The sequence below is a fragment of the Littorina saxatilis genome, unplaced genomic scaffold (assembly GCF_037325665.1).
Source record: "Littorina saxatilis isolate snail1 unplaced genomic scaffold, US_GU_Lsax_2.0 scaffold_1798, whole genome shotgun sequence".
Taxonomy (NCBI): Eukaryota; Metazoa; Mollusca; class Gastropoda; order Littorinimorpha; family Littorinidae; genus Littorina; species Littorina saxatilis.
In genome coordinates this window covers 1-12500 of record NW_027127910.1, presented here as the reverse complement: position 1 = coordinate 12500, position 12500 = coordinate 1, and the positions used below count along the sequence as shown (strand labels likewise).

Here is a 12500-nt window from a genome sequence, read left to right as displayed (position 1 = left end):
TTTTCCAGAATCTCCCATTCTATTTTCAAAAGCATCGGCTTTAGTGAAAAGCCCTATGTGCGCTCGTATCACCGCGCGTCTATTGCAGGTAAAGGTCGTTGATCACTTCCAGGTAATGTACTTCTGGCTACACTGGTAGGGGAATTGGAATGAGGAAGAAAGAGAGTTTTGTTGTTATTGCCCTGGCTTTGTGTGGGATCGGTGTGGAGCTGCAGCGGGTGTGAGTATGTGTGTGTGTGTGTGTGTGTGTGTGTGTGTGTGTGTGTGTATGTGTGTGTGTGTGTGTTTGTGTGTGTGTGTGTGTTTGTGTGTGTGTTTTTGTGTGTGTGTGTGTTTGTGTGTGTGTGTGTGTTTGTGTGTTTGTGTGTATGTGTGTGTATGTGTGTGAGTGTGTGTGTGTGTGAGTGTGTGTGTGTGTGTGTGTGTGCTTGCGTGAGTGCGTGCGTGCGTGTGTGTGTGTGTATATGTACTGATGTGTGTGTGTGAGAGAGAGAGAGAGAGAGAGAGAGAGAGAGAGAGAGAGAGAGAGAGAGAGAGAGAGAGAGAGAGAGAGAGAGAGAGAGAGAGAGAGAGAGAGAGAGAGAGAGAGAGAGAGAGAGAGAGAGAGAGAGAGAGAGAGAAAGCAGGTCGTCGCAGGTCTTTCTCCAAGTTATTAAGGTGTTTTTTTATAATAAAAAAAACAAATCTGCATTTTGTACACAAATATGTTTCTTTGGATTTAGCAAGCGTTTCATTACATTTAGTCAAGTTTTTACTAAATGTTTTAACATAGTTTTTTGTTTTGTTTCGTTGAAGAAACATGCCGTCATAAAAAGGAATTAATTGTGATGCAATTCAAATCATCAGCATTAGGGATTTTCCGTATGTCACTCGTCTTCCTCTTTTCAAGGCCAGCAACTCACATTTTTTCAGACTTCCTCATGACAGTTTTGCTCGTTTGATTCATGGCTTCCGGTATCCTCTTATTACACACAGTACACTGAACTCTGTTTTTTTAGACTGAGCGTAGCGAAGAATTAAAAACAAAATATATGAAAAACTGTTTTGTTTTTGGACAGCGTACACATAACATTGTATTTACGTTCTGATAAACTGTGTTTTCCAAACTCACAGAAGACTGTTAATTTGAAGTAAACAAGCTGGTAAGCTAAGCAATAAACAGACACGAGCAAAGGCACTTACTATATATGTGACCCTCCACCACGAAATGAGTCGCATGTCACCTCGCGCGCTTCTGCGCTAGACTTAATAATTATAAGTCCGGGGAGTGTCTGGTAACAGTGTGAGGGTCACCTTAGTCACATGCTTATAACTCAAACAGTTTCTGCTCTTTTCTATAACTGTTTTCACCACTGGATAGAGCATAAAATGTAAAAATATGAAAATCATGCAAAGGTGACATGCGACTCATTTCGTGGTGGAGGGTCACATATTCAATATTCAGGGTATATACGTGTATGGGAATGCAGGTGTGCGAGTATGTGTGGGTGGGTGTGCGAGTATGTGTGGGTGGGTGTGCGAGTATGTGTGGGTGGGTGTGCGAGTATGTGTCGGTGGGTGTGCGAGTATGTGTGGGTGGGTGTGCGAGTATGTGTGGGTGGGTGTGCGAGTATGTGTGGGTGGGTGTGCGAGTATGTGTGGGTGGGTGTGCGAGTATGTGTGGGTGGGTGTGCGTGTGGATGGATCAGGTCCACATCAGGTTGTGAGTGTGGCTTACCCGTGTAAAGAAATGCTGACATTTTAAAACTTGATCAGGATGTTACAAAATAAAGAAACAGTTAAAAAATAAATAAATACTCTAGGCTTTAGATGTCAGAACGATTTATTTTACAAGGCGTTATTCGGCGTACAGCTCCAAGGCTGCACGAGGAGAACCGAAATATCTTTCGTTCGCTTGACAGCCACCGAATTTACAATTTGTCCCCAGTTTTGGGGCGAGCAAAAACTAAAAAAATGGAAGCCCTCCCCCGCCTCCCCTTCCCTTAAAGGAAAAGTCCAAGGTTTAGGGTCACTTTTGATACGTTGACCCTCTTAATTCATCAACCACAAATGCGTGTGTAAAAATGAACACAGAAATCCAAAAAGTATACTTTGACTCGTTTTTGGTTGTTCTGAATCGTTCCATCGCGCGCGCAGTCTTGGCTCATGACCTTGTGCACATACGTGTGCTACGTCACGAGCCTTGAACAACAAATATGGCCGGCTCAAGCAGTGAGGAAGACAAGTGGAATACGGACCGGTTTTCAGCCAGCCTGAGGTTTTAGCGTGCCCGTTTGAGCCTCTTCGTCGTCAAAATGCTGGCGAGGCCACAAGGAACTGCTTGAAACAGAGCCAGCATAAGCGGCAATACGAAATGGTATGTGATTCTCTTTGTTGTGATGTTGAAACACTAGTCCTTGAACTGCCCAGTTTAGAATAAATGCTTCCACAGTGATGTTCACACGCGACTATCCTTATTTTCTCTTTCTGAGTAATTCTTCAGTCACACAACGAAACATGTAGACATCAAGTTAACATTGCGCAAAGCCTGTTTCTTGCGGACAAAACTGCAATTATCCTGGTATTTTTATTTGCGACAGTAAGACACTACATGACATCGACACCACTAAACAGTGAAACTTTTTTGAAATGGCGGTGGGCTGCTTTCATGTGCTAATACTAGATCTAATAGTGATCCTGACATTTTTCTTGCGAAACGGTCAAAGGGAAGTAATAAATGAATTTAGTTTTTTTAAACGAGCACACGTGATTTCCGATCTCAAACTAGATCTGAAATCATAAGATTTTCTGAGCAGTGGCGAAACGCTGATGGCGTGATATCGCAAGCCGTTTTGGAAGCAAATAAGCACTGTCAGTGTCAGACATATGCTGAAACACGATTACAGCAGTTCAAACTTTTTGATTATTGATTTTTAGGAGTACGCAATATCGGACAGTCACACTACAAAAAGACAATGCGTTAGTGCATAGATCGGTATTCTCAAACGTCACGAACACTGAACAGACAGTACGTTGCTACTATATATTTTACTGTATTAACAAAACCTCACAGTCCCATTAAAAATGTGTGGTGTGTGCCGAAAAGCAACCATATGAGATTCAGTCAGTGGGACCCTGAATCTACCTGGGGTTAAATCGGGTTATTGACTCTCATTGCATGAATTTTTAAACTGAATATATAGGCTACATGTACTACTGTTCGTGTTGTTTTTGTGATCCACTGCAATTTATGTGTATACCTTAGAATCTCAAGGTAATTTTTGAACGGGGCATACCGAGATGATTCATTTTGCCATGATCACAGAGTGATACGTGTATTTTGCTTATCAGGTGTCAGTGCAGAAACTCCAAGAGGGAACGAAATTCAAATATCTGGAAAACCTGGATGAGGAGATAGACAGGCTAACAGCACATCCTCCTATGTTTGCTCGGACATATACTACCTTCAAACTGCATACTATGCGTACACACAGGAATATGGACGACTCAACATTGATCAAAATGGGTAAGTAACACAACACAAACAGATGATTTCCATTATGATAGATTTATTTATCTGAAACTGAAAGTAAAATTGACAACAGAGTGTACAATTTGTTTTCAAATACGAAAATATCACATTGGGTTAAAAAAAAAACACACCAACATATATCATTAAAACTATTCTTTATTTCTAAACACATACATATCAGCATAGTTTATTCATGTAAACATCCTCATTTCGGTTCCCAGTCTATCTGAAATCAAGGTAAGATATGCCAAAAAAATAGCGATCACACAGTGCTTCAGCATGAATTTGAAAACCTGCTCTACGTCACATAGACACAGCGTGTCTTATGATTCTATCCACCCTCTCCAAACAAACACGTACACGTTTTCTCGGGTACGAATGTCTTAAAAGCTCAAACTAAGCTGCTGTTTTATTCTGTCTTGCTTTGCAGGAAATACAGGCACGTCGCTTACCCATGACAGGCAGCTGGTGCGCTAGCGAGTGGGGTTTCTAGGCAGAAGCATCAGAGTACCATTACCAACCTGTGCAGTCAAAACAATCAGAAATACTTTCCCAAACGGATGAAGAGTGGGGTTCAAACTCCCTGAGCTACAGAAGGCTGAAATATACTTTTACAAATCGTGTGACTGTGTTGAACTAGTATCTTTGGTTCAACAGATTCCTGCGTGGTTTGAAGATACTGAGTTGTCACGTGGTCCAGTACATGGTTCACATTCTGCAACATTTTGTTCCAGACTTTTTCCACTGTTGGTGTACTCCAGCATCAGGTAGTCAGTCCATGAGCCGGTCAGCATAGCTTGTGTCCAGTATTTTCCGTTTGCCTGTTGCCTGAAACATGGTTTTGGGGAAGTAACTAACGATCTCTGCACACATTTTAACATGTGAATAAGAACAGAAAAGTTTGTCAAAAGTATACATAGTTTAATTTGCATTTACTTCAAGACCAGACTTTCTTTTCGTTCATTATTTCTTCATAAAGATTCTGGAAATTAACAAAATGTTTCCCCCTATCAAGGCCTCCTAACTTTTTTTTAAATGCAGGTCGGTTTTTTGTCATCTGTGCATTACTACCTCTTGCCACCCGTGCGGTCATTGCCACCAGGTATCTCAACAATCAAACCGTCCATACAGGCATAAAGGCACGTCCTTTTCCAAAACAGGATTGCTCACTACACAGATCTACGAAGACTTTTACATGGAGAAAAAAATCTCTTGACTTGAACATATACCAGGAATAAACATCCTGACTGGTTTTTGGAGCTGGATTTTTTAGGGAATGTTTTACACGTGTGGCGTTTAAGAAATTAATTCATAAAATTCTACATTCGCAAAGAGAGTACTCATACTGTTACAGAGTGTTGAGTTCTGGTATTTTTCAAAACGGAAGGATGGCCACATCCCATGTAAAAGCCTGGTAAGATTTGAGATTTTGAACCCAATCGTTTACACGGGAAGGGCTGTCGAAGGGCTGTCCATTTAAGAGGAGGCATCCATGCCTGGATGAGAAATACACTGATAACACAGAAAAAGCACGAGTTTAACCTGCATATTCACAAAACTGGTTCAGAGGTCCGGCAAAGGGAACACATGTTAGTTATTTTAAGAGAACATCACGAAGACCGAATTATTAAATTAAAGCCTTTCTGCAAGAATGTACATCTTCTATGAATTATATTCTAAAACGCCACATGTGTGATTCATTCCACACACAAAATCCAGCTCCAAGAAGCAGTGAGGCTGTTGATTATTGGTATGTGTTCAAGTCGACAGATGATTTTACCTGTGTAAACTGAGCCTTGGCAGATCTGATATAGTGAGCAAAGACCTGCATTTTTTTTAAACGTGTTCAGAGGCCTTGAAATGGTTAAACATTTTGTTTATTTCAAGTAGTCTTTATGAAGAAAAAATTAACAATAAGGAAGGCACATGGGTTGAAATGCAAATTAGATTCCTTTTGACGAACTGTTTATGTTCTTCTTCATGTGTTACATTATGCGTACGTAGATCGCAAGATATTTTCGAAAAAATTCATAGATAAGCCAATCTGCAAACGGACAAAAATTCACAATATAAATTTATGAAGCCAATAAATTTGACTCAAGAACAAAGCTTATGTGTTTGAGGTGATGTGCATGGGTATGAATGTTGAATGAGTCCGTCAAAGATACCCTCCATGTCGCCTCACAGTGGAACCTACCATTAAAATTATACCACCTTAAATTACCTTGCTCTTTCAAATGTACTGCTTAAACTTCTTGAACATGCAACTCTTGCTGTCTACCATAAAGACCATCAGGTCAACAACATACTCGTGAATGTTTTGTTTTGGTCTATAATTAAACATTTCAGAAAATACCCTTTTTTATATTTTTTATTCGGAAGCATACTGACTTTATTTGAAACTACTTCGACAGATATAGTTTTGCAGGTTGACGGGAGGTGAGTTACGAAAGAAATTCAATCCATATGTCGCTCAGCACAGAAAGCATAAACGATTAACATGAGTAGAAATGAACTTGTACTTGTTTTCATAATGTATTATTTGGATGGTATCTGTCAAAGACACTTTCTCGTTTTTTGCAAAGCTAGAATAAGGCACTAATTTTCAAAACAAAACAAAAATCTTACGATGAATGGCACGTTGGTTTTCTCCTGTGGTGATTCTGGACGGTAGGAACAGGACTGGTCAACAGTTGCGTTGTGATCACGGAGAACCGGGAAATCTGGAATGCCGAATGGTCACGGTGTCAGTGTCTGGTGACCTGTTCTGACCAGTGGCCGTGAGTGATGATGAAAGGTCTGGAAATAAAAGAAGAGAGAAAATGAGTGTGAGTATAAATCAATTCGAAAGTATGCTTCTGATCTATACAGTACATTGAACATTTAGACACCCTCTGGAAGTCGTCTGGATGTGTATCCATGTTGTAGCAATTAGACTGGTTTTGCGTCTCTCAGTCAATGCAGAAAGATTAATTCCCTGCACAATTCGTAATCTTCTTGTCTCTAGCATGCAGGTGTCTGTTTATCTTACCGGTTGCACATCCACCAAAAGTTTAGATCTGGTAAAAATAGCATTAAGCCATGATTCCAGCAAACGCTGCCAATTTCATGAATTGATATCAGGGGATAGTTTGCGACTGAATAGAATAGATAACGTGACACACGCATTGTCTTACGTGTCCACAACCCTGACTACTTTTTACTCTTGCTCTTAGCTCAGCTCAGACCGTTCTGTAACTTTGTAGATCTAGCCTGTGGCGCATCTGTACTCCAGCGAATATCAGCTGGACCCAGACACACTGTTCTGCACCAATTCGTATTCGCTGCGCAGCAAAACAATGTTTACGTGTATGCATGAAAATAGAAGCATGTACTCTGACCTTCAACGCATTCCTTCTTGTGAGATAATCCGCTGTTCGTATGTCGCCTCGGAGTTTCGATGGCTCGTCGACTGTACCAGCCTCGCGTAATACTCCCCTTTCCGGACTTTTATGAAGGGAAGACACTGCCAGTGGTCAAAACATTTGTTTCAGGGATGAAACGCCAACTTTTGTGCTGCAGAAAAATTGCGAAATCTGTGTCCAGAAAGTGCCCGACACTTTGAAATCTGCACGCTTGTGCTGCACACATCTCTTCCATTTCCACAAGAGACTCAGAGTTTTGTGAGGGAAAGTGTGCTATGAAATGCCTGGGAACATTGACGAGTTGTTGCTGTTTGCGGCTGCCCTCCACCGAGGCATTCTTTTCGGGCATACAGTGGTGACTTTTCTGTGTGAAAATCAAGCTGGTACTAGTGGTAGAATCAACACAATAACTTGTGACGTCACAGTGTACCAACGTCACAGTGTACCAAAAATCACGTGACCACTACTTGACCCCAGGCGACTTGTCTTGGTTAGCCCCGCAACACTAAATCTGCAACTACAACAACAACAATTTTTTTTCAATTTTTAAAATATTTTTCCAGAGATGTTTGTAACATTTGGCATTCGATTTTCAAGTTTTGGGGGATATTTAAAAACCTTGGACTTTTCCTTTAAATGACTCCTGTATTGTGTGAAAATTGCACTCATAGAAGAATCTCACATACAAAAAAAGAAAAATCAAAGAATCAACAAAACAATCAGCTTACATTTCTAGAAGTAACAGCCAGTGCCAAAGACAATAGAAAGGTCCATGGAATCAATCTCCTCTAATAAGAAAAGCATTCGATGAAGAGACTTTCATCCTACCCTAGCAATCTAACTAGAAAACCATAACTAACAAACCAAGAAGCCACCCAACCAAACTAACAAACCAAGAAGCCAACCAACCAAACTAACAAACCAAGAAGCCAACCAACCAAACTAACAAACCAAGAAGCCAACCAACCAAACTAACAAACCAAGAAGCCAACCAACCAAACTAACAAACCAAGAAGCCAACCAACCAAACTAACAAACCAAGAAGCCAACCAACCAAACTAACAAACCAAGAAGCCACCCAACCAAACTAACAAACCAAGAAGCCAACCAACCAAACTAACAAACCAAGAAGCCAACCAACCAAACTAACAAACCAAGAAGCCAACCAACCAAACTAACAAACCAAGAAGCCAACCAACCAAACTAACAAACCAAGAAGCCAACCAACCAAACTAACAAACCAAGAAGCCAACCAACCAAACTAACAAACCAAGAAGCCAACCAACCAAACTAACAAAGAAAGAAAGACAAGACAGACAGATAGACAAGCAAACAAACAAACAAACAAACAAACAAACAAACAAACACACACACACACATACACACACACATACCCCCCCCCCCACACACACACACTCACACACACACACTGTGACACACACACACAAACAAACAAACAAACAAACAAACAAACACACACACACACCTACCCCCCCACACACACACACTCACACACACACACTCACACACACACACTGTGACACACACACACACACACACACACACATACACACACACACACACACACATACCCCCCCCCCCCCCACACACACACACACACCCCTTTATTCAAATAAATTACGACTATTTTTCGACCGACCGACCCTTTTTCGGTGCGGTTTATCACCATAACCAAACACTTTTAGTATCATCTCTGCAAATCGAGATCTCGCGAGATGACGAAGACACATGTTCTGTACCTGGAAGGTGGTCGCATACTTGGTCAGGTCCTAAATCCCCATAGACGGGTGGGCACATTACACGTTTATGATTACGGAACCTGAGAATAAACAGGGATGTCGTTAGGCGTCGGACATCGGACATTTTTTGATGAAAATCCCCAAATGTCCGATTCACATTGCCGCATGTCGGTCAGATGTCCTATCGTTTTAGCCTGAGCGTGGTCATTGTCTGATATGTACTCCATTCCTTCGGACAGCGCGATATTCGTTAATTTTCATTTCAAGATACAAATCTTCTAAAAGACCGAACGCTCTCGTGTGCTTTTAGTAGCTGACATTACATACTGTGATCTATAGAGTGGGTTTTAGTATGGTGACACCACTGTGACGCGATGAAGCCAGACTATGTTTTAGCAGCTGGTTATATTACCGGAATACACATCTAGTATGTTTTAGTAGTTTTAGTCGTTCTTTAACCACTGTGATGTGTTGGAAGAGTTTATTTTTATGTGCTGTTTTAGAGGTACATTTTATCAGTATGGAACATGTTCAGTTCTTACAGTAGTTGATAGTGGGGGGGGGGGGGGGGATCCTATCTTATTCTGCGTACTTTTATTGTGGGACGGCGGGGGGAGGGGAGGGGGGGGGGGGGGGAGGGATGTATGTTACCAGTGCGGGAACAGGGGTTGGAGAGGGGGGGGGAGAGGTGGGGGGGGGGGGGGGGTCTTAGGGGTTCCGATAGCTCTTAGAGTTTCATAGTTCTCACCATGTCTGTATAGTGTATGTATTAGTTACTGTGATACCAAATTGTCTTACCCATGTATGTATGATGCTATGCGCCAGTGATGTATGAATGCTATTTATTTTTGTTTTTATCACACAGCAAGCTGCTTTCCTCGTGTATTTTTTATGTTCATTCATGTATTGTACACTTGGCAATAAATTATCTATCTATCTATCTATCAAGTTGCCAGTGCCGCGTGCGGATCTTTTCTTTTGTCGGGAATTCCCGAACCGTTTGCGGTATGCGCCTTTGGGTATTTATAACCGTCTCGGTGCAGCGCACTGATCTAAAAATAGTGGATTATTTTTAGAATAGATCAGTGCATGCTACAGGAGTACGGGAGACAACTCCAGCGGCTCTGAAGTTGTTCATGTTGGTTTCTTTTTTGTGGTTTCTTTGAAACTAAACAAATACAACATTATACGCACACTGTGTTGATGTATTTACTATATTATGTGTGTGTTCTACAGCGCGCGCGCGTGGGTGTGTGTGTGTGTGTGCGTGAGTGTGTGGGCGCATGACTTTGGAACAATTCCATGGAATGTTATAAGCTGTTTGGCGCAAATTCATAATGTCCTATTAAACTTTCTGAAAGCGGTCAAATGTCCTATTGATGCTGAAGAACTCAGGACATTTGTCCTATAGGTATGAATTTGTAGCAACATCCCTGAATAAACTAACACGGATCAGGAATTCTCAAAATGAGCCACTGGCTTACTTCCTTCCAGGACGACATTATTAATATATTATTATTTATTGTGTGAAAAATAAAGTTTTCAACTGTTGTTTGAAAGAGCTGAGAGAGGTGCAGTATCTGACAGAGCTAGAGAAAGGAAGAGAGTTTCAGAGTGGTGGTGTAAGATCATCTGTGACTCTCCACCACGAAATGAGTCGCATGTCACCTCGCGCGCTTCTGCGCTAGACTTAATATAAGTCCGGGGAGTGTCTGGTAACAGTGTGAGGGTCACCTTAGTCACAGGCTTATAACTCAAACACTTTTCGCTCTTTTCTAAAACGGGTTTCACCATTGGATAGAGCATAAAAATCTATTTAGGAAAATGTAAAAATATGAAAATCATGCAAAGGTGACATGCGACTCATTCCGTGGTGGAGGGTCACAATTTATTCTTTCCATTTGAACACAAAGCAGTAATCTACAGCTTGGCTGATTTTGTTGCTTAATCGAACTGGTTTAACTTAACTGGGTAACAGACACCTTTGTTAAAGGGATAATATCCACGAAAAAAGGCCCTCAGATCGCTTCAAAACTATACCATAAGATTCTGCGTTTCAATAATGCTACCGCACAAGAGGGCTGCCTTTGCAAAAGTAAGGCCAAACAAACGTATATGTTGGTTTAGGGTAACCCGACCGACCCTATTTTTTCCCGCCGACCCTGAAACTTTTTTGTCATTTCTCACAAATAAATCCCCCAAAACACCCTCTGGCACATTTTGCGAACCAGAAAAGCCGACCTACCGACCCATATTTATGTGTGTCTTTCTTTCTTTCTTTATTTGGTGTTTAACGTCGTTTTCAACCACGAAGGTTATATCGCGACGAGGGAAAGGGGGGAGATGGGATAGGGGAAAGGGGGGAGATGGGATAGAACCACTTGTTAAGTGTTTCTTGTTCACAAAAGCACCAATCAAAAAACCGCTCCAGGGGCTTGCAACGTAGTACAATATATGACCTTACTGGGAGAATGCAAGTTTCCAGTACTAAGGACTAAACATTTCTTACATACTGCTTGACTAAAATCTTTACAAACATTGACTATATTCTATACAAGAACCACTTAACAAGGGTAAAAAGTGAAGAATTTTATGGGTGAGAAAGGGAAAGTAAAAGGACTTTGGGGAGGCAGAAATAGAGAAGAAACAAGAAAAAGATCCTAATTAGGTTCACGGCATCGAGAGTGATGCGACCTTCTCTCAGAAGTTAGTAGAGAAGGCTCCCCCATCCACCACCCGGGGGACGCGCCTCTACGCCAATTAGGGGGCGCGAGGTTTTGTGTGTCATGTTACCCTAAACCAACATATATTTTTGTTTGGTCTAAGTATAATTGAATTGATAACGTAATCAAAAGGGGCACTTAATGTGAGTGTTGGTTTGGGTTACTTACTTGATGCAAGATGACGTTTGTATACGGGTATTCGTGTTGATGTTGCTACATACACGTACAAAGCCACTCGTGCAGTGTACGTGGGAGTTTCAGCCCATGAACGCAGAAGAAGAAGAAGAAGAAGAAGAAGAAGATGTTGCTAGAACCGCGGTTCATAGAAGGCGCTACCGGACTATTTTTGTTTCCAGCACAGAAGAGGAGCGCAGTCACTCACTTTGATTTGGTTAATTACCATACTTGCGGTGCGCTTTTGAGCAAATCGTGAAATGTGCGTCTAGACTGAGGTGCAGTGGATTCCCCAGGTTCTTCAAATTAGTCTAATTTGCCAGAAACTCCTCCTTAACAGCCAGATCAATAGTATCTCTTTAATTGTTAGAAATTATATCAACAAGAAATCCACCTTTTCTCAAGAAAGAGCCAGGTTGTTTATTTTCGCCAGGCGTCCAAGTGTTAAGGATGCTCTTCTCTAAAATAAACCCTTGAGCCGATCTATGCATATGCTTTTGATTTTTGGCATGTTTTCAAGTGGAAAGATGAACCTATCGCATAAAGGGAAATATCAAACTTTACTATCTTAAATAAATATGATAGTTACACAAACGAGAACGCATCTTTCAAAATCACGTTGCAGAATATCATACCACGTGCGACATTGCTCCATTCATCTTCTGTTCAGCTGTATGTGTTTCTCGTCTAATCTCGGTTTCAATGGCGATACCTGTGAAGCTTCCTGTAACCTTCGACCCCCGTCAAGATACGTAACTCTGGTAGTTTTTACGTTTCAAGCAGACGATCTTTGAAAGGGTTGGCAAATGAAAGGCTTTTGGGGATATGAAAAGTGTGAGTTTATCGTTTTAAGTGGCGGAACTTCACGTTTGATGAATCGATTGAAGTTAAGTAGGCTAAAGTTAAAGTGATTACACGCCTACACACA

At 41.3% G+C, this 12500-nt stretch overlaps 2 long non-coding RNA genes across 2 annotated transcripts; one reads left to right on the top strand and one right to left on the bottom strand.

Annotated features, from left to right (window-relative positions):
* The first annotated feature begins 1990 nt into the window (after positions 1–1990).
* Positions 1991–5619, top strand: LOC138956270 (uncharacterized). Its single transcript, XR_011452574.1, has 3 exons — positions 1991–2356; positions 3331–3505; positions 3942–5619. It is a non-coding gene; the product is annotated as an uncharacterized lncRNA (long non-coding RNA).
* Positions 4206–7546, bottom strand: LOC138956271 (uncharacterized). The gene is made up of 3 exons (XR_011452575.1): positions 6892–7546; positions 6140–6310; positions 4206–4339 (listed from the first exon to the last, which is right to left on the bottom strand). It is a non-coding gene; the product is annotated as an uncharacterized lncRNA (long non-coding RNA).
* Positions 7547–12500: the final 4954 nt, after the last annotated feature.